The 20,604-nt window shown below is 33.6% G+C and overlaps 1 protein-coding gene across 2 annotated transcripts in view; it reads left to right on the forward strand.

The window, feature by feature from the left end:
• LOC127712618 (uncharacterized) overlaps positions 1-20,604 on the forward strand; it is a 113,350-nt gene that overhangs the window by 12,659 nt on the left and 80,087 nt on the right. The gene's annotated exons all lie outside the window — the stretch shown is intronic.

Consider the following 20,604-nt stretch of genomic DNA (forward strand, 5'->3'; position numbering starts at 1 on the left):
AATGAAAAATTCTAAAAGAAAAAAAAAAGGAAAAAAAAAAAAAATCCCCCCCCCCCCAAAGTTTTTGAACCCTCTTATGATTCATCACCCCCAAACTCAATCCCAGCCTTCCCTTTGTGGTATGGTACCTTGCAGTACAATTTCAGAGAGATCCATACACTTGAACACAAGTTATTGTCTGGAAACTAGAAAAATGTGTTTTTTGGCCCCTTTTTGGCCCCAAATTCCTAAACATTTAGGGCAATTACCCCAAAACTCAAACCTATCTTTCCCTTTGTGATATGGAACCTTGTAGTACAATTTCAGAAAGATCCATACACTTACACACAAGTTATTGTCTTGAAACTAGAAAAATGCTTGTTTTTTGCCCCTTTTTGGCCCCTAATTCCTAAAATATTGAGGCAATTACCCCCATCATCAATCCCAGCCTTCCCTTTGTGGTATGGAACCTAGCAGTACAATTTCAGAGAGATCCATACACTTGAACATAAGTTATTGTCTGGAAACTAAAAAAATGCTTATTTTTGGCCCCTTTTTGGCCCCCAATTCCTAAACGTTTCGGCAATTACCCCCAAACTCAATTCCAGCTTTCCTTTTGTGATATGGAACCTTGTAGTACAATTTCAGAAAGATCCATACACTTACACACAAGTTATTGTCATGAAACTAGAAAAATGCTTGTTTTTTGCCCCTTTTTTGGCCCCTAATTCCTAAAATTTTGAGGCAATTACCTCCAAAGTCAATCCCAGCATTCCTTTTGTGATATGGAACCTTGTGGTACAATGTCAGAGAGATCCATACACTAACACACAAGTTATGTCTGGAGGTTACAAAAATGCTTATTTTTTGCCCCTTTTTGGCCCCTAATTCCTTTACTGTTGGTACCATAACCCCCAAAATCAATCCCAACCTTCCTTTTGTGGTATTGAACCTTGTGGTAAAATTTCATAGAGATCCATTCACTTAAACTAAAGTTAGAGTGCGAAAACCAATGTGTCTTCGGACGACGCAGGACGACGCCGGACGACGACGACAACGACAACGACGACGACGACGCCAACGTCATACCAATATACGACCACAAAAATTTTTTTGCGGTCGTATAAAAACCACTTAAAATGATCTTTGATGAATAGATGTCTCATTGACAATCATACCCGATCCCCTTATTTATGAATAGCTATAAATTAACTCGTATGTTTTAATCTGTCGGGGCCTCGATGGCCAAGTGCTACAAGTAGTCCAACTACTGTATCACTAGCCAGTCAACGCTGAGATTATGAATTCGAATTCCGCTCGTGCAAGGTGCGCTCGACTCCAATCTTAATTGACTAGGCCCATGATTGTCAGTTTTCCTATCGAAGGTTCGTGGTTTTCTTCGGGCAATCCGGCTTCCCCCATCAATAAAAAATGACCGCAACGAAATAGCACAATAAATAGTGTTGAAAGTGGCGTTAAACACCAACAAATCAATCAATCAATCAATATAATCTGGTCAATTTCCCAGCCTGTTTGGAAAAAATTACACCCTATGGGAGACCATGAAAAAAATTTACACATTTGAAGTGAGTTTATAATCTTGCAGAATGTGGTTTTAATTTCAACTGTTTAACATTTACAGCAAATATTATAATTCAAACCATACAGATTAAATAGAAAATAAGCTCTGTCCTTTATTTGGTGTCTTTATACAGCAGTAATATATCATGCCTTGAGTAGAAGTCTTCTTTTCCTTTCCTGTAAATATATCATGCCTTGAGTAGAAGTCTTCTTTTCCTTTCCTGTAAATGTATCATGTCTTGGGTAGAAGTTCTTTTCCTTTCCTGTAAATAGATAAATCGTTGATACATATAGATTCTACCACTGCATCGAGTGTGATACAATATTTATCCACTCGAGACAGTTAAATTTTCAAATTTAAAACGCGAGGCTCGCCGAGCGTTTTAGATATTTAAAATTTAACTGTCGAGAGTGGATAAATATCGTATTACACGAGATTTGGTGGTGGAATCTGTTTCTCTAATGATTTTCAAACAAATACGCAGGCAAATTTATTCCTTCTTTTCGAATGATCTGCAAAAAGATGTGTTCTTTCTATGTGACGTCATCAGGCATGGTCGCCTTTTTTCATGCCGTCACAATAGGAAATTCAGAGGAAAGCAAGAAAACTCGACGTCATAATCGGATTTTAACCAATGAAGAACTGAGATCAAACGAACCACACGTTGATTAATTTTTTTTTTATACAATGGGTACAGAAAGGGATAAATTGACGAAGAATTAGAGAAAAAAGATTGCTACATGTACCAGACAGTGTGACGTTACGTTAATATTATAAGGAAGCTTCCATTTCATTTTTAGGGGAGGGGGGAGGCGGCTGGGATGAAATTTGAAGAAAAAAAACGTCAGGACCGAATACAGGGGAAAACAAAAAGAAAAAGGCAGGACAGAGATTACAATAAAAAAAAAAAAAATGCAGGACAACATTTTTCATCCTCCCCCCTTTTTCCCCCAATTAAAGTCAAATGGTAGCTCTCTTACGTATAAATAAGCCTGCTATATGTATATCGTTACAGGGTTAACTGCATTGAATGTCTCAATACTTTCTGTTATCGTCATTCTGACGTTGATATCTATAAAATGAGAAGATTGTACCTGCATAGGGCAATTTTGATATCATTTAGAAAGAGTACGAGCACCTTTACAGACATTCTGATATCTGAGTATACAACAAATTTTGAGGAGGTTTGCGCGAACTATAAGTTCAGTTTTAGAATATGTATCATGAGAAACATTCTGTCAACACTGTGTTAATCGGGACAATTTCAAACTCGATATTTGATTCATAATATTAGGACAATACAAACATTTAAAAATAGATGTGAAACCCTGTTTAATTTAGAAAAGATGGAGTTACTGTCTATACAGTAACTTTCTTTCACTTGCAGTATATTTACATATTTGCCAATGTGCGTGTTTGTATTGGCAGCAGAAATGTCCTTAAAAACTAGTAAGTCTATTTCCTCATCAATTGACTACGCTTGAGAATTGGCAATAGTTAGGAATAGTTCACGCTCACGATTTTTTTTACGACACTGTATGGTATAATAGCGTTATAGAGTGTAGAAGTTGTGGTGACGTTACAGTAGAAATTAAATAAGGTCACCGAATTTGTTTTTTTTCCGCTAAAAATCAAACCTTAAAGAAATGCATTCTAAAATAATAAACTAAATAAATGGGAATGGACACAGATGCTGCCCCCGTTTGCATATAATGTTATAAAGGGACACAACTCAAGAACTGTAAAAGTGACGCTACCCAAATTTGTACTTGCTCTAAGTTTTGTGGTAATAAACATTGTGTATACGTTTCATAACATTTAGTTGAGGCAAACTTAAGTTAGACAACCGAAACAAAAAATCCAGCAATTTTTCCATTTGTAAAGGGCATAACTCTAGAACGGTAAAAAATGACGCCACCAAAGTTCAAACTTGATCTGTGTTTTGTAGTAATAAGCATTGTGTATAAGTTTCATAACATTTGGTTGAGGAAAACTAAAGTCAGAGAACGGAAACAAAAAAATAAACATTTTTTCCATTTGAAAGGGGCATTACTCTAGAACGGCAAAAGTGACGCCACCAATATTCAAACTTGGTCTGTGTTTTGTGGTAATAAACATTGTTTATAAGTTCCATAAAGTTTGGTTGAGGCAAACTAAAGTTAGAGAACGGAAACAAAACAATTAGCAATTTTTCCATTTGTAAAGAGGCATAACTCTAGAACGGTTAAAATGACGCCACCAAAATTCAACCTTGGTCTATGTTTTGCGGTAATAAGCATTGTGTATAAGTTTCATAACATTTAAGTGAGGCATTCTTAAGTTAGAGAACGGAAACAAAAAATTCAGCAATTTTTCCATTTGTAAAGGGGAATAACTCAAGAATGGCAAAAGTGACGCCACCAAAATTCAAACTTGATCTGTGTTTTGTGGTAATAAGCATTGTGTATAAGTTTCATAACATTTGGTTGAGGGAAACTAATGTTAGAGAACGGAAACCAATTTTGGGACGTTCTTAAGGAAGTACAGACAGACAAGGATAAAAAAACTTATTGCCCCTATTATATAGTAATACCGACCGACCAAGATCGTTCAAATTCGAATTAAATGTACGTATGAACGACCAGCCACTCCGCTAGCAGCCATTTTTCAGATATGTCTATAAACCAAAAAAAATTGCATAAGATTCATTCTAACTTAATTTGTTTTTATTAATATACTAGTAACCCCTAAATCGTGTGTTTTATATATATAATGAAGCAGTCAAAGACACTATTAAATGAATTGTCGTTAAATTAATGAACACGAACTGAAATTTTGAAATTCATTTAATCAGAGTGTCTTTGACTGCTTAATTGTATCCTTAAAACAGATAATTTAGTAGTCATAAATTAATAAAAACGGTTTCAAGTTAACTAAGTTTGAATCTGATGCAACTTTTTGTTTTAAGCCATATCTGAAAACTGGCTGCAAGCGTAGTGGCTGCTAGCTTGATCCTGGTCTGCGAGGCATTAATACCTTAAAAATGATATTACTAGCTTGTGTATATTGAAATTGATCTTATTTTGTCATGTTTTCTAAAATCCTACCCATAAAATTCCACCCTATTCATGTTATACTTTTTTCATAATATTTATAGCATGCAAAATCAGATATAATATAAAGTAATGTCTACTAAATCTGCTTATAAACCATTCGTGCAACAGTTACTTGAAAGCATAATCGAGTACACACACTATCGTTTGCTATAAATACGTATTATATCCAAGTGAAAATAATGCCATGATGCAGCTAAAAATACTTCCAATACTGTTGATTATGATTCATAAAACGTACGTTGATATTAAGCGTATATATCAATTATTTTCGTTCAATCTCGGCTCCCATGTCGTGCTACGGTTGGTACGGCATCAAATCGGGTATCTGCTATTAAAATTTCTCTTGTGCAAATGTAGAAGAAGAGATGAAGGAGTCTGCAGCTGTGAATTTTTGTGTTCAAGATAATTTCAGAATTGATGGTTGTTTGTTATTTCATTTTCACTAAGCGTTGGTCATTTGACTTTCCCACAAGTATTGATTACAGCACGGTGTTGTCTGTTCACTTTTAATTGTATGCATCATAAATATCTAGCAAATAACACATCTTGTTGTGATTAACAAAAGATATCAATTAAAAAGATTGTCTGAATTATTCGGGTTATTTATATATATTGTGCATAAAACAGTGAAAAATAGTAATTACATGCTTTATTTAAAAATTGACACACTTGCATTTTCACTGATCCATGAAATGAGCTCGAGGTCAATTGAAAACTGTCAGACGGGCATAAGGACCTTGCAAGGTACGCACTTATACCAATTAACTAGCTATTTGTTAGCGAAAAATACGTCATAATTGTGTCATTTGGACAGAGGATTCGTTCTGCATATGTCTGAAATATTTGTCACTGGAAGTTAAACAAGCATGCAGTTTTATATTTGTATGATAATATAAATTTTAATTTCTGGTAAATGATGCAATCAAACTATTTTTTCAAACTGATATGCTACAATTAAAATAATAGTAAATATTTGATATTTTTCTGATCAAAACCCTTTAACCTCCCCCGGCTCCCGCCGCTACTGGAATAAACTTTTGAATTTTTTTTTGGGGGGGGGGGGGGGGGGAAATTATTTCAATAAACACTTAAATTAAAAAAAACATTGTCAAAGCGCGATGATAATTACTGATTAATACTTTTTATAAGAATTTTATGATTTTCAAGCCTGTATATATAACCGTTATGCGTGTTAAGCCAACGGCCCTTTCATGAATAAAACAAAACTTTTAAACTGATTGTAACTTAAACTGAAATGTTTATGGCTTGTGGGTAATTTTTTTTTTTTTTTTTTTTTTTTTATGAAAATAGTTGCGGGGATTTCTTTTCTTCCTTTTTATTTATTTTAAGGCAAACATTGCGTAAAAACTGACATATATGTCATTAATGACATGGTCGGTAAATGTCATTTCCTTGACAATGAAGTACACATCCGGTTATTTCGGTATGTTCCGTTATTACAATGTCACGAGGTTCCAAAAAATCGATCGAAACCAATGCATCCATATGACATGTCGAGTTAATTAACAGATAGTTAATGCGGCATCGCACTATAAACGATTGAAGTCCACTTGTTGGAGTTCCTGTCAATATAAATGATAATACTTCCATGAGGATACTAATATTGGGTGCATGCCCCCAGACCTGGTGGGTAATTAGCCGGGGTTTAGGAAACCGCTTTTACATTTTATTGAAGGGTGTTCCAATAAACACTAAAACAACTGGCATATATAATTTCTTTCCTGAAAGAAGATTTCACCTGTTAAATGATCTTAATGAGGAATTCTTGTCAAATGTTCTGACTCCTTCGTTTTTTTTTATACGATACAGGGTAAAATATTTTGCCCCATAACACCCATTTTTCTTTTCATTTAAGACTTCAATAGCTCATAAAACCGTGCGTCATTAAACAAACATTAAGCAGACTCCAGATTTCTTTTCTTTCGATTTGAGACCCAAATGATGCCAATACTAAATATAAGGTAAGAGTCAGCCTTTTCCCGCCATTTTTTAAAGATTAGATATCTCGAAAAGGAGCTCTCTAACCTATCAATATTTTTAGCTTATTTTGTTCCTTTACTAATTCCTTTCTGACTAATAGTATCAACTTTTTAAACTCTAGATTTTTTCAATTTCACCCAAGTACATCCTTTATCTGTAATATTGTTTTAAAAACCAATAGAAATATTCGTGCTGTTCAAATTACATGTACATGTAGTTTACATAAAAGCTTTTGCAAGGAGACATTTCAGACAGGTGTCAATATTTACACACCCAACGATAAGCTGTCATAAATAACGCATGTTGAAGCTGCCATAGGCGGATCCACGGGGCTCTGGGTGGTCCGGCCCCCTCTTTCATGGGAAAAATTTGGTTGATTATATAGGGATTCAATGAAGGTCAGTCAGCGCTCCCCCCCCCCCCCCTTTTCCCCTTTAGAAAAAGTTCTGGATCCGCGACTGGAGCCTGGGTTTGATTAACGACAAGTGTATAAGTCAAATCAAGCTGTAAATAATATCTTAGATGTGGATAAGTAGATTCAATAGCAATACAAAGTTTGCTGGTGACCTTGACCTTGCGATGGGGAGGGGCACGTGGCCCCCTCTGACTCCAAGTAAATCCGGCACTGCAGTGATCAGTACGTAAACAAGAATATTTCACCCCCTTTCCTCGGAGAAAATATGCATTAAAATTGATTCTTACTGAATGCCTGATTACTAGCATGACTAGTATCATAAAAAGAAGAATAATGGTGTATTATTAGGTTGCTGTTACAGTATATTAACACTATTATATGTATAAGCTTTGTTAAAATTGAGGGTGGGAATGGGGAATGTATCAACAACAACCCGACCCTTAGACCCGACCAAAGAGCAGTGAAAATAGATCACGTGTTCACTTAAAAACATGTATTTAGTACACTTAACCCATTATCATGATTATTGACTATACATTTTAACTTGTTCTAAATCACAAAAGATAAAATTTCATGTCTTATACTCGTACAGCGTTTAAGGATTTGAATTTTTCTAATTTTTCGATGTCTTTTACGATCGATGCATGTTTGAACACGATTAAAGATCATTGAATTAATTCTTAGGTTTTTCATCGTTTATTTCAACAAGCGTAAATTCATTGTACAGCCACAGTTATAAATATTTGTTAATCATGTATAAAACATACCTGTCGCCAATTTTGTTCTTTTTTTCACTTTCACTTCTTTTGTCGTAGATGGCATCAACATTCATTAAAATACACAACAACATATGGCAGCATTGTAAATGTGAAATTTTACGCGTACATTAAGTTAGATGTGCAGACGAGATGATGACGACTATTTCCGAGATCTGTAGTAAAATCATGCTGTGATTGACAAGCATTTAGTGTTGTGGGGAATTATCAAGATTATACAGGCACACAGTAAACCGTACTGTTGTTCGTTATGAATAATTTAGACACTTAATTTTACATTTGTGAACGATAATCATAAATTGTGTTTGAATATTGTGTAGTAAACTCAAGTAGTGAGAAAAGTAAAGACAACAAACCTACCAGGAGCATAAGGAGTGATACGTTCAGGTACATATATAAGATTTAAAATATTTCTTTAACTTAAACTTTTGTAATTTATGTATCATCAGAATACGTATGTTTGTTTCGGTTTTTGTTTTATTTTCAGAGAGATTTGTAGGACTTTATGGTTTTCTTTGTTATACGAATAAAATTGGTATTCTCGCATTTTCTATTATTATGATTATACCGGTTTTTTTGGAACTATATAAATATAAGTAGATGTACGTGGTATGATTGCCAATGAGACAACAATCGACCAAAGCTTAAATGAAGAGGATGTAAACAATTGTGACGGGATTGCTTCCCTTCATTAGTAGATGCTTAGTCAGCCGTAAGCGGTTGATCTAGGGAAGTACTTCTTTAGCTCAGTCGGTATACGCGCTGCCTTGTAACACAGAGGTCCCGGGTTCGAGTCCCGTTGGAGACATAGTCGGCAATATAAAATGTTCCGACCTCAAAATCATGTAACAATTCAATTAGAAAACAAACGACCTACTTCATAACAAAATAGTCGACAAAAAACAAAGACATGTGTCTATATATCATGCACTGGTATACAGGCCATGCAGAGTCTAGACGCATTGCATAAATCTAATACAACCTTTCCAAGATCTGACATCAAGACCTACATGTACACTCTCCAATGACAAAATAGTATTACAGGCAAGATATATCAAAATATAAAGAAATGTTTTGCACAGAACATCATTTCAAATCCTACTTTATATCAATTAGAACGAAGAAGAGGCATTCGTTTTTTTTCCTAGTTTGTGTAGTCTTCGAGAAATAAAATACGAAACATCGCTGGTACCATTCGGAATATGCATTACGAATAATTGCGCTATTGTAACCTTCAAACTAGTGTAACCCCGCCACATTCTGTCTTTGCCTGTCCCAAGACAGGAGCCTGTAATTCAGGGGCTGGCATTTCATGCTGTGTATCATATTAGTTGTTGGTTCATTTTTTAGTTCATAATTTAGTTTTCTCGTTTGATTTGATTTACATTTGTAATTTCGGGGCCTTTTATAGATGACTATAAGGTATGGGTTTTACTTATTATTGAAGGCTGTATGGTGACCTGTAGTTGTTAGTTTCTGTTCCATTTGGTCTCTTGTGGAGAGTTTTCTCAGTGACAATAATACCATATATCTTCTTATTTATATAATTATCAACTAGAGTAATGATGCTTATCATGCATCAAAATATATCGGCAATTTATTAGTTATGAATCTATTAGCAGTAGCACTTATTATCGCCTCCTTTGGTTTCCTTTTTGATGCCATCAGCTAAGAGGAGACGATTTGTAGATTTGTAGACTTGTAGATTAACAAAAACATAGGCAATATATGTTAGACTCAGATCGACGTCCAGCCTCTAATCGACGTCCGTTCCTCAAATCGACGTCAAAATCTAACGTCATAATCTCAAATCGACGTCCAATATTTTTATCCTCAAATCGACGTCCAAATCTGATGTCACATTCTCAAATCGACGTCCAATTCTGACGTCATATTCTCAAATCGACGTCAAATATTTTGATCCTTTAGTCGACGTCCAGGCATTACCAAAACAACGACCTATTTATTGTGGTCTTCTGTAATCAATGTCCAATATCAATAAATAATAAATTACTGCACTAACACTAAATAAGGCCTTTACTTTTCTAGTTCAAATATTTTTACATTTTTCATATGGCTTTTAATCATGTAGCGGCTTTGAATCATTAACATTACCGTATGTTTTTTTTTTTTATCATTGTTGAAGGCCGTACGGTTGCCTTTTGTTTCAACTCTGGTGGATATTTGTCTAATTGAAAATCATACCACATCATCTTATTTTTTTATATAATTTCTTAAATTCCGAAATTAGTATCACAATCTAATTACATAGTTGGTCATTAATTTTAAAAAACATATTTTTTAAATATATTTTATTTGTCACAGAGAATATGTTTTAAAAAATTGTAAGGTCTGAGCTGATATCTGTTGAGTTCAAATTTGTATTTTGTGTTGTCATCTTCTATTACAAATAAATTCCCTCTTGACATAGTATTGATAATATTTATGCATCTTCCTCTTCTCCAGTATCCACTAACAAATACAGCTGTTCCCTTGTTCATGGCGGGGTTTGTCCTAAATTGTAACACTTCCCCCACCGTAGGTGTGAATACGTTTTCACAGTCTCCCCCAAATAACTCCAAGGGATATAATTCTAACTGCTTTGCCTTAAAGTATTCCATAAGTCCCTCGTTGACTAGTTGATTTTGTGACGTACACGGGGTAAATATGGTATATGTAACCATCCGGTTATCAGGTTTATCAAAACATTTGTACATAATTCCGGTCAAACTTATATCACGATGAATTACTCAATATGTGGAGTCGTGTGTAATGCTGATTCAAATTATTATGTCTATAAATCTTACATTACTTTGATTTACTTGAAAATTAATTGAAGTTGTATGACTTGAAATTAATAATTAAATGGCTTTGAATTGTGCATCTATAGTGTTTATTAGAGAATAGAAATATCTTGGTCACCTAGACTTCTACAAGCCGAAAATAAAATCCTTACTGACGTATAGAGTGCATGCATGCGGGATTTATAATTAAGCAACCACTAAATTTTTAAATGTAGGCCTTTCATCCAGATCGACCCCCGGCTGAACCAAAGTACAAAAATACACGACAAAAGGGACGATTTTTCGTTCCTTATTGTTTATTTTCCTTTTATTTTTTTGGACGGTGGTGTTCCTTCTGCCCCATCTTACGGTATTTTTGCATCACAACTCGTTCGCTATGCACGTGTCTGTTGTGACGTTTCGGATTTAAATGAACGTAATCTATTTATAACTGGTAAATTATTAAGTCAGGGATTTCGTTACCAAATTATTTAAAACCTTTACTAAACTCTTCCATAGATATTTAGATTTGGTTTGGAAGTTTGGTTGTATTTTAATCGGAAAGCACACCCTAGTTTTTACGGAGATGTACATGTAGTTTGCCGAGCCTGGAAATTAAGATACATGTACGTCCCGGGTAAACTTATCGTTCCTTTTATTAAACTTATTCTAAAAAGGTTACCAATTCAACGCTATAATTAGATCTTTTTGTACTGTTTTCATTGGTATAGTGGTTATCAGTAAATTAAAATCAAACTAAATATTAATTTAAATAGGCACATTCATTTATTATAAATCTTTACACTAAATCCATTATATAGATGTTGGATGTGAACTTATTTGATATTATAGTCTTAGATGCATGATTTTATTAGTTATTATTGGCTTTGTCAATAACTGCGAGTACACTCAGATCTGTACTTAGTGTCTTTTTGTAGTGGGGATGTATAGGTACCCTGCCACGACAACTCTGCGTTTTTGTAAGATGTATTTTTGCTTTGTATCGATCTATCGAGTTTAGCCATTTTCAACTGATTTTTATAGTTCGTTCTTATGTTGTACTGTTACACCACTATCCCAGGTTAGGGGAGGGTTGGCGCGCCTTCAAACTTGTTTAACCCTGCCACATTCTGTATGTACTTGTTCAGGAGCCCGTAATTCAGTGGTTGTCGTTTATTGCTGTATATCATATTTGTTTTTCGTTCATTATTTTGCACATACATCAGGCTGTCAGTTTTCTTTTTTGAATTGTTTTACATTTGTACATGTCATTTCAGTGATTTTAACAGCTAACTATGCGGTATGGGTTTTACTCATTGTCGAAGGCCGTACGATGACCTATAGTTGTGTTATTTTGTGTCTTTAGAAGATTTGTCTAATTAGCAATCGTACCACATCTTCTTATTTTTATAATGACATATATAGATTAGACCGTTAGTTTTCCTGTTTGAATGGTTTAACACTAGTCATTTTTGGGGCCCTTTATAGCTTGCTGTTCGGTGTGAACCAAGGCTCCGTGTTGAAGGCCGTACTTTGACCTATAATAGTTTACTTTTACAAATGGTGACTTGGATGGAGAGTTGTCTCATAGGCACTCATACCACATCTTCTTATATCTAATATTATGATGATATGGACAAACGAATAAACTATTTAATAACAAAGCCTCGTCTCAATTTTTATGATATTCTATGAAAATTCTATTTTGATCTCCTTACATACCATGCATACGTAGACGTACAGTGTGCCACCGATTGGTTCCAAATTATAAATTATGTTTATGCTTTGAGTATACAATTCCTTGGCGTTACATAGTATCTACAATCCATAGTTCACAGCTGGTCATAATCATCTATAATATTCTGGTCATCAGATAAGTTCATGCTGTGAAGACAAATACACAAACGTTTGACTAAATTATTTACTGATTAACTGTATGTGCTGGCTACGTAGGGTTGAAAGGAGTGTCGATATGGGGATAAAAATATATAATCTTATTTTCCAACTACGTCACGTTAATGTTTAAAAGCAACGCAATTCAGTGGCGGATCCTGGAGGGGGGGGGGGGGGGTCCTTGAGTTGGAACTCCCCGCCCCTTTTATCCTGGGTTGGGAACCCCTCCCCCTTTTTGAAGTCGCCCCTAAAATCGTCATAATCACACCTTGCTTTTCTGATAAATTCGTCACATCTTTTATACTTTCCACTATTTGCCCTTTCATATCTTTCAGTATGACGAAATTTCACTTTCAAAATACAATAAACAAGTTTGGTCAGATAAATGTAGTGACACCCCATGGCCAGAGATAGATTTATATTATTGAAAAACTGATAAAAAGTTACATTGCCGTTCCCTCTTAAAAGACGCTGACACTGTGGAATTTCTTTAAATAATTGTTATCATGTTTCATGTATACAAACCGTTGAATGTTAATTAGGTGCAAATGTCAAAATGGTCGGATTTAACTGCATCAAAAATAGATACTGACACCTGATTCAGATACTTACAGTGACTTATGATATAATCAAGCAAGTGATAAATTCAACCTATTGATATATGTTATCTGAATTTCTCATATGGAGCATGAAATAGTGAACTATTTCAGTGGCCCATCCTTACCACTCATTACATTATTACATTAAGTGCCATCCCCCCCCTTTTCCGGGCAAAGGATATATATATATATATTCGTTTGCATAATGGTTAGGAAGGTCATTTCATACGAAAACAATATTTGTTTTTATTGAATTTTGCGCTAAATCGGTAAGTTAAAAAACTTACGAAGCCGTGTTACAAAGTAGGTATGCATATTTACATTACGGCATTTATCAGATTATCAATTATCGAAGATTAATATCATTTGTATATATATTTAAAAATGTTGCTTAAATGAACCTAATTATATAAATAAAGGCTAGACCTTTAATTGGGATAAAAAAGCAAATACAAAATTATTTGTCAAAGTTTCAGTTTCACAAATAAAATCATAACTATTGTATAATGAGAACTGGATTGCGATTGGCATGAACAAATATCTGCATATTTGTTTGAATTGTTTTACATTTGTCATTTTATAGCTGACTATGTGGTATGGGTTTTGCTCAATGTTGAAGGCCGTACGGTGACCTATACTTGCTAGCTTCTACGTCATTAAGTCTCTTGTGGAGAGTTGTCTCGTTGGCAATCATATATGTACCACATCTTCTTATTTTTATATTTATCAAATATTTGGAAAAAAAGAGAGAAAAAAAAAAGAAACTTTTATACAAATTTTCTAAACATAAATCTTACAAGCGGTGATCAAAGACATCATTTGTTGAAGTAGAAAAAGGAGAAATAAAATAATTGTATTCAAAATTTTAGAATAAGGTATAAAAATGAGAGAGTTTTTTCATAGATACATATTTCAAAGTCGTGTTATCAGACAGCCCAACGCCACAAATAACCAAAAGACAGTTGGACAGACAGACGTCCATATTTAACATTCTGATTTCGTGATGAAAGAAAATTTATAAATCATTTGTTTTTGTCCAGAATAAAACTTGATAAAGCAAAGTATAATATATTGTCATTTCTGAAATACGGATTATAAAAATAAAGCATAGCACCATATCGATCCATTTTGCGTCTTGTGAAACATCTTCATAGCAATTATCATTCGTAATGTTAGAAAATTTTGGATAGATAATGTGTTTTTGTTCAGAGTAATTTTTGATAAAACAAAGTGTATATTGACATATATTCATAGCTTTCGTCAATATAATGATATATATTCAAAGACGAGGAATTACTGCCATGCCGATTCTTTTTTCCTCTTATGAAACAATGTTGTCATTTTTGAAATATGGATCATCAAAATTCCTATTTCTAGCATGAATACCACTACATGTTCTCAAAAAAGCATACCGGTAGTTACTGCGAGAATACCTTACTGCGATACCAGTTCCTTTTTGCGTCTAGTGAAACATTTTAATTGTAGCATATCAATTTGAAAAAAATAGTTTGATTGTATCATTTACCAGAAATTAAAATTTATATTATCATACAAATATAAAACTGCTTGTTTAACTTCCAGTGACAAATATTTCAGACATATGCAGAACGAATCCTCTGTCCAAATGACACAATTATGACGTATTTTTCGCTAACAAATAGCTAGTTAATTGGTATAGGTGCGTACCTTGCAAGGTCCTTATGCCCATCTGACAGTTTTCAATTGGCCTCGAGCTCATTTCATCGATCAGTGAAAATGCAAGTGTGTCAATTTTTAAATAAAGCATATAATTACTATTTTTCACTGTTTTATGCACAATATATATAAATAACCCGAATAATTCAGACCATCTTTTTAATCGATATCTTTTGTTAATCACAACAAGATGTGTTATTTGCTAGATATTTATGATGCATACAATTTAAAGTGAACAGACAACACCGTGCTGTAATCAATACTTGTGGGAAAGTCAAATGACCAACGCTTAGTGAAAATGAAATAACAAACAACCATCAATTCTGAAATTATCTTAAACACAAAAAATCACAGCTGCAGACTCCTTCATCTCTTCTTCTACATTTGCACAAGAGAAATTTTAATAGCAGATACCCGATTTGATGCCGTACCAACCGTAGCACGACATGGAAGCCGAGATTGAACGAAAATAATTGATATATACGCTTAATATCAACGTACGTTTTATGAATCATAATCAACAGTATTGGAAGTATTTTTAGCTGCATCATGGCATTATTTTCACTTGGATATAATACGTATTTATAGCAAACGATAGTGTGTGTACTCGATTATGCTTTCAAGTAACTGTTGCACGAATGGTTTATAAGCAGATTTAGTAGACATTACTTTATATTATATCTGATTTTGCATGCTATAAATATTATGAAAAAAGTATAACATGAATAGGTTGGAATTGTATGGGTAGGATTTTAGAAAACATGACAAAATAAGATCAATTTCAACATACACAAGCTAGTAATCTCATTTTTAAGGTATTAATGCCTCGCACACCAGGATCAAGCTAGCAGCCACTACGCTTGCAGCCAGTTTTCAGATATGACTATAAACCCAAAAGTTGCATCAGATTCAAACTTAGTTAACTTGAAACCGTTTTTATTAATATATAGGGACTCTGCAGGATTTTTTGACGCAATTGCATCATACTTAAACTATACATCATTTTAGAAGATTAATTGAGGCAAAACGGAAAAAAAATATTTTGGCGGGAAGAAATGTTATTTGAATGGTTAAGGATGAGTTATCGCCTTGTTGGAATACAATGTTTATCTGCAATTGTTTGAACATGACTTACTTGCAGCATTGTCATGAAAACAAGTAGATTTAACATGGCAAATATCCTTTAAACACTGATTTTAAGTCTTATAAGTCTCTAACAAACAAAAAAGTTTACTACATTGTACATCTGTTAGAAATGGAAAATCATGTCCTCTGATAATTACTAACAGCTTTAATAAGATGGAAGATGTTTGGCGAAAAATTCCTAATTCGACTTGCTTGTTTAAAAAGATAAAAGTTGGGTCCAATTTGTTTTTACATTGAACAAGCTCTAGTTAAGCAATGTCAGTCAAAATATTCTGTATATTATTCCTTTACGGACATTTCAAGATTGCATAACTTTTTTTAGGTCCAGAATTGAATTTTTATACGTATACAACTTACGTGCAAGAAATTTATCCATATTGTAGTAATAATATGAACAGCGTGTAATTCAGGAGGACCGACTGAGAACAAATTTTTACTTTTCATGCTATTATAAAGAAAATGATTAATGAGGGTATAAAAACAACTGTGAGGTCTAAAGCTCCAGATTCTGTAATACAGAAATGATAGCACCGTTAAAGAACTACATTCTACTGACATTGCTATCAAATCACTGTATTGCAATCTATGAAATCAACAAAGCTACTCCTAGTGAGGCTACTTGGTTTTAACTATGACATGATATTATACTCTATGTGGATGTTTTCTTAAATGAAAACTATGAAAGTGTTTTATTTATTTTTTATATTTTTATATGAATAAAAGAAGAATAGTGGTATGCGTAAATGAGACATCAGTCCAACGACACAAAAGACATTCAGAGTTCGACAAAATGTCTTCAACAGTAGACAGAATTCTATCCAATATGTGAAATTCTAAATCGACCAGATTCTTAAAAAAAGTGGTTACTAACTACATGGAATTTCAAAAAAGTCAAAAAATGAAAACTAAAAAAAGATTATCTTAATGTTTATATTGTATGAAGAAAACACGTGCACTTTGAATTGTTTTTTTTTCTTTTTTTTTCATGAATTAAGCAATATCTTTCTTTTTTACATTACTATATGTTTATCTTTGTCGTTTACAATTATCATCGTTTGATATACTTCAAGAAATTGACGAAACAAAACGTGGACCTAGTATATCGATAGTTTTCTTTATAAAAACCCAGAATCCATGTATAGGAACCATAAAGATAACTTTCATGGCTTGTATTCGCCAACAGTCAATTCAGAATTAAAGATTGTTATTTTCTGCGAGAATAGAGAGGGGTAGTGAGTTCGAACCCCGGCCCGATGGAAACCGAAAAACTTTACAATTATTCCATTTGGACCCGCTTCATTTAGTTTGATATTTATATGTCACGGTAGTCTTTTGTATCGTATTATATGAATATTTTTATGTGTATATTATACTAATTTATGTATGCATGTATGTTAACTCAAGCTGCCAAAATTAAATTATTACTGGTTTATATTTCCTTTATTTGAAAGCCCCGCAATTTGTAAACCGTGTAATCGTTGTCAAAACCGTAATCTGCTATATAATATGAAAAGTTCACATTATAACGAACAATTGTCCTTAATATAATTTAATGTTGATGAGACCAGCCCTTCATGATAAACTATCTAAACCAAAACCTTAACCAAATATGGGACGGTCTAACAGAACAGAAAATATAAGCCCCCTACCCTGTTCTATCGTAGGTGGGCATACAAAAGAATGTTACAACCATAATACGCTCTTCATTATTTCAGATAGGAAATTAAAGCTTCAGTTTCTTTATTGTTAAAAGTTTAAGTTAATACATCTGTACTCAATACTTGACCTTTATGTATTATTATTGGTATCTATTTTTGTCATGCATTTAATATTTCCGTCTATAGGTACTATATCGTGATTTCTATTGTTTTTCTGTCATGTGGTTTTCTTTGTTTGAATCAAACAAACGTCAAAGTTCAAGTATTTCCTGCAATTGTTGTAAAATTGTATGAAAAAAAGTGTAAACAATTATTTCCGCATTAGTTGAAAATTCCTGTTATTGGTTTCACGTTGTTTGATTCGGTGTGATGTAGAGCTTCATATATTGCAATGTTGCACTCTAGATGTCTTCTAGTTATTTGTGTCGTTTGGTTGCCGTCTCGTCGGTATATCGTTTAAACGTACTCATTTGTTCTAGTTTATCATTCAAGTAATCAATCTCAGACTAACAAGTCTGTTACATGTATATTGTATAGAGCTCCCTTTTGACTATCGTGTGTCGCTCGGTACATTTAAGGCAATTCTAAGATATATGAGCTTGTCAAAAAATTAAACGATCTTCATAATAAAGAAATATATTTTAAATCTGTACAAGATTATGCCCCACGTTAAGAATTTTTGTCCGTTTTCTACATCTTACATAAAAACGAGATTAAGTCATGCATCTTTATTTATTAATTCTCTGATCTTTCAAAGCAAACAGTTTATTATTTACTGTCATAATCCCCATAATCAGTCATAAAGTGTTTACTATACTGAAAAACAGAATTTTCAAAGAAATCTAAATTCCCCGGCCTCGAGCAATAGTTGATATCTCAGGGACAACAAACTTGCTATTGCCCTCATAACCAGTCAATACATGTATAATATTACACCATAACCAGTCAATACGTGTATACTATTACACCGTTTTATTTGTCTTATAGTTTTTATAGTGTCTTGCTTTTAAATGAAAGTTTATGAGAAGTAAATGTCAATATAACTATTTCTCAAACATTTTTTATTCACTTCATAGTGGGGTGATCACAAACGTATGTATATGAGTAACATGTTTTGGTAAAAAAAAGACTAAATACAAATGCATTCAAAGCATGTTAATACATTAAGCCAAGGCTGGTCATTTCACATCAAATAGTACTTATTATCCATGTTAGCACCATGCTTTCCAGAAATGCTCGAAATTGACATGATTAATTCTAGATTCTTTTTTGTTTTTTAAAGGTAAAAATAGATGACGTAATCGTGATAAAAATAGACGTAAAATACTACTTGAATTTTTAGTGATACCAATCTCAAATGGAACGCGCTTTTTGTATAAGAATAATCTCTGTACACGACAGTCCGAACTTTAATTATTTTTATCTGTAGAATTGAATGGGACTGGTATAAACTGCGAAATGTTCCACAAAACCCTAGATTTTTCAATAAATCTGAAATGAATGCATTTGTTTGCTGCTTAGCACCATTATTTTGATTTTATACCTATCTTAAACGAATTAGGGTATACAATACTTAATATCTTATGTTTTCTCATATTTGGATTTCTGCATAGAAAAAAGCGAAATGGTCTTAAGTGCAATGTGCTTGTTAGAATACGACCGCAAATTCAGAACGTTAACAATGCACACGTAACAATGGATCATCAAAATCGGACTTTGTGTGCTCTTTTATCGTAAAAACTATAGTAGAAGAGTACTCTGTGGAATATTGGTTTTCGCTATATATAATTTTTAATGTGTTGGTTTGGAGGAAAAGTTATTTGTTTTTAATATCAGGAAAAAAGGGTTTGCCAAAATTGCACTGTGGCAGATATAACGTCGGTAACGTCAGAATCCCTCAGAGTCCCTATAATATATGACTACTAAATTATCTGTTTTAAGGATACAATTAAGCAGTCAAAGACACTCTGATTAAATGAATTTCAAAATATCAGTTCGTGTTCATTAATTTAACGACAATTCATTTAATAGTGTCTTTGACTGCTTCATTTTATATATAAAACACACGATTTAGGGGTTACTAGTATATTAATAAAAAAAATTAAGTTAGAATGAAACTTATGCAATTTTTTTTTGGTTTATAGACATATCTGAAAAATGGCTGCTAGCGGAGTGGCTGGTCGTTCATACATACATTTAATTCGAATTTGAACGATCTTGGTCGAGCGGGTATTACTATATAAATAACACATAGCTGAGAGGGTGATAGAGCAGATTGTTACCCCGAGAAAACATTGTCAACTGAGGCGAAGCCAAGGTTGACAATGTCTTTTCCCGGGGTAACAATCTGCTCTATCACCCTCTCAGATATGTGTTATTTAATTTATTATACTGAATGTTCTGTTATTACTGTCGATTAAATTTCAAATTCAAAGTAATAAACTATGACGTCTTGTATATAACAACCATCCGTATTTAATAAAGCGCACACTTGATCAAGCGTCTCCGTGAAGGGTAATAGAGTATTTGCCATAGGATAGAGTCATATTTAATAAAGCGGACACTTGATCAAGCGTCTCCGTGAAGGGTAATAGAGTATTTACCATAGAATAGAGTAAATTGTCTCCCTCGTACCAGTCTTTTCTCTTACTCCTTAATGCTGCGTGCTCAGCGTAGTCGCAGCAAATGTCACTTTTAAAGTTTTTGTTTTTACCAAGCCGGGTTTCGATCCCATGACCTCCTGCACTCGATGCAAACATGCTACCACGACACCACTGAAAGTTGTTCTTGTTATTGTTATGCCCCAACTACGATAGTAGAGGGACATTATGTTTCCTGGTCTGTTCGTCCGTTCGTTCGTCCGTTCGTCCGTCCCGCTTCAGGTTAAAGTTGTTGGTCAAGGTAGTTTTTGATGAAGTTGAAGTCCAATCAACTTGAAACTTCGTACACATGTTTCCTATGATTTGATCTTTTTAATTTAAA

This window comes from Mytilus californianus, unplaced genomic scaffold, assembly GCF_021869535.1.
Source record: "Mytilus californianus isolate M0D057914Y unplaced genomic scaffold, xbMytCali1.0.p SCAF_8, whole genome shotgun sequence".
Lineage (NCBI taxonomy): Eukaryota > Metazoa > Mollusca > Bivalvia > Mytilida > Mytilidae > Mytilus > Mytilus californianus.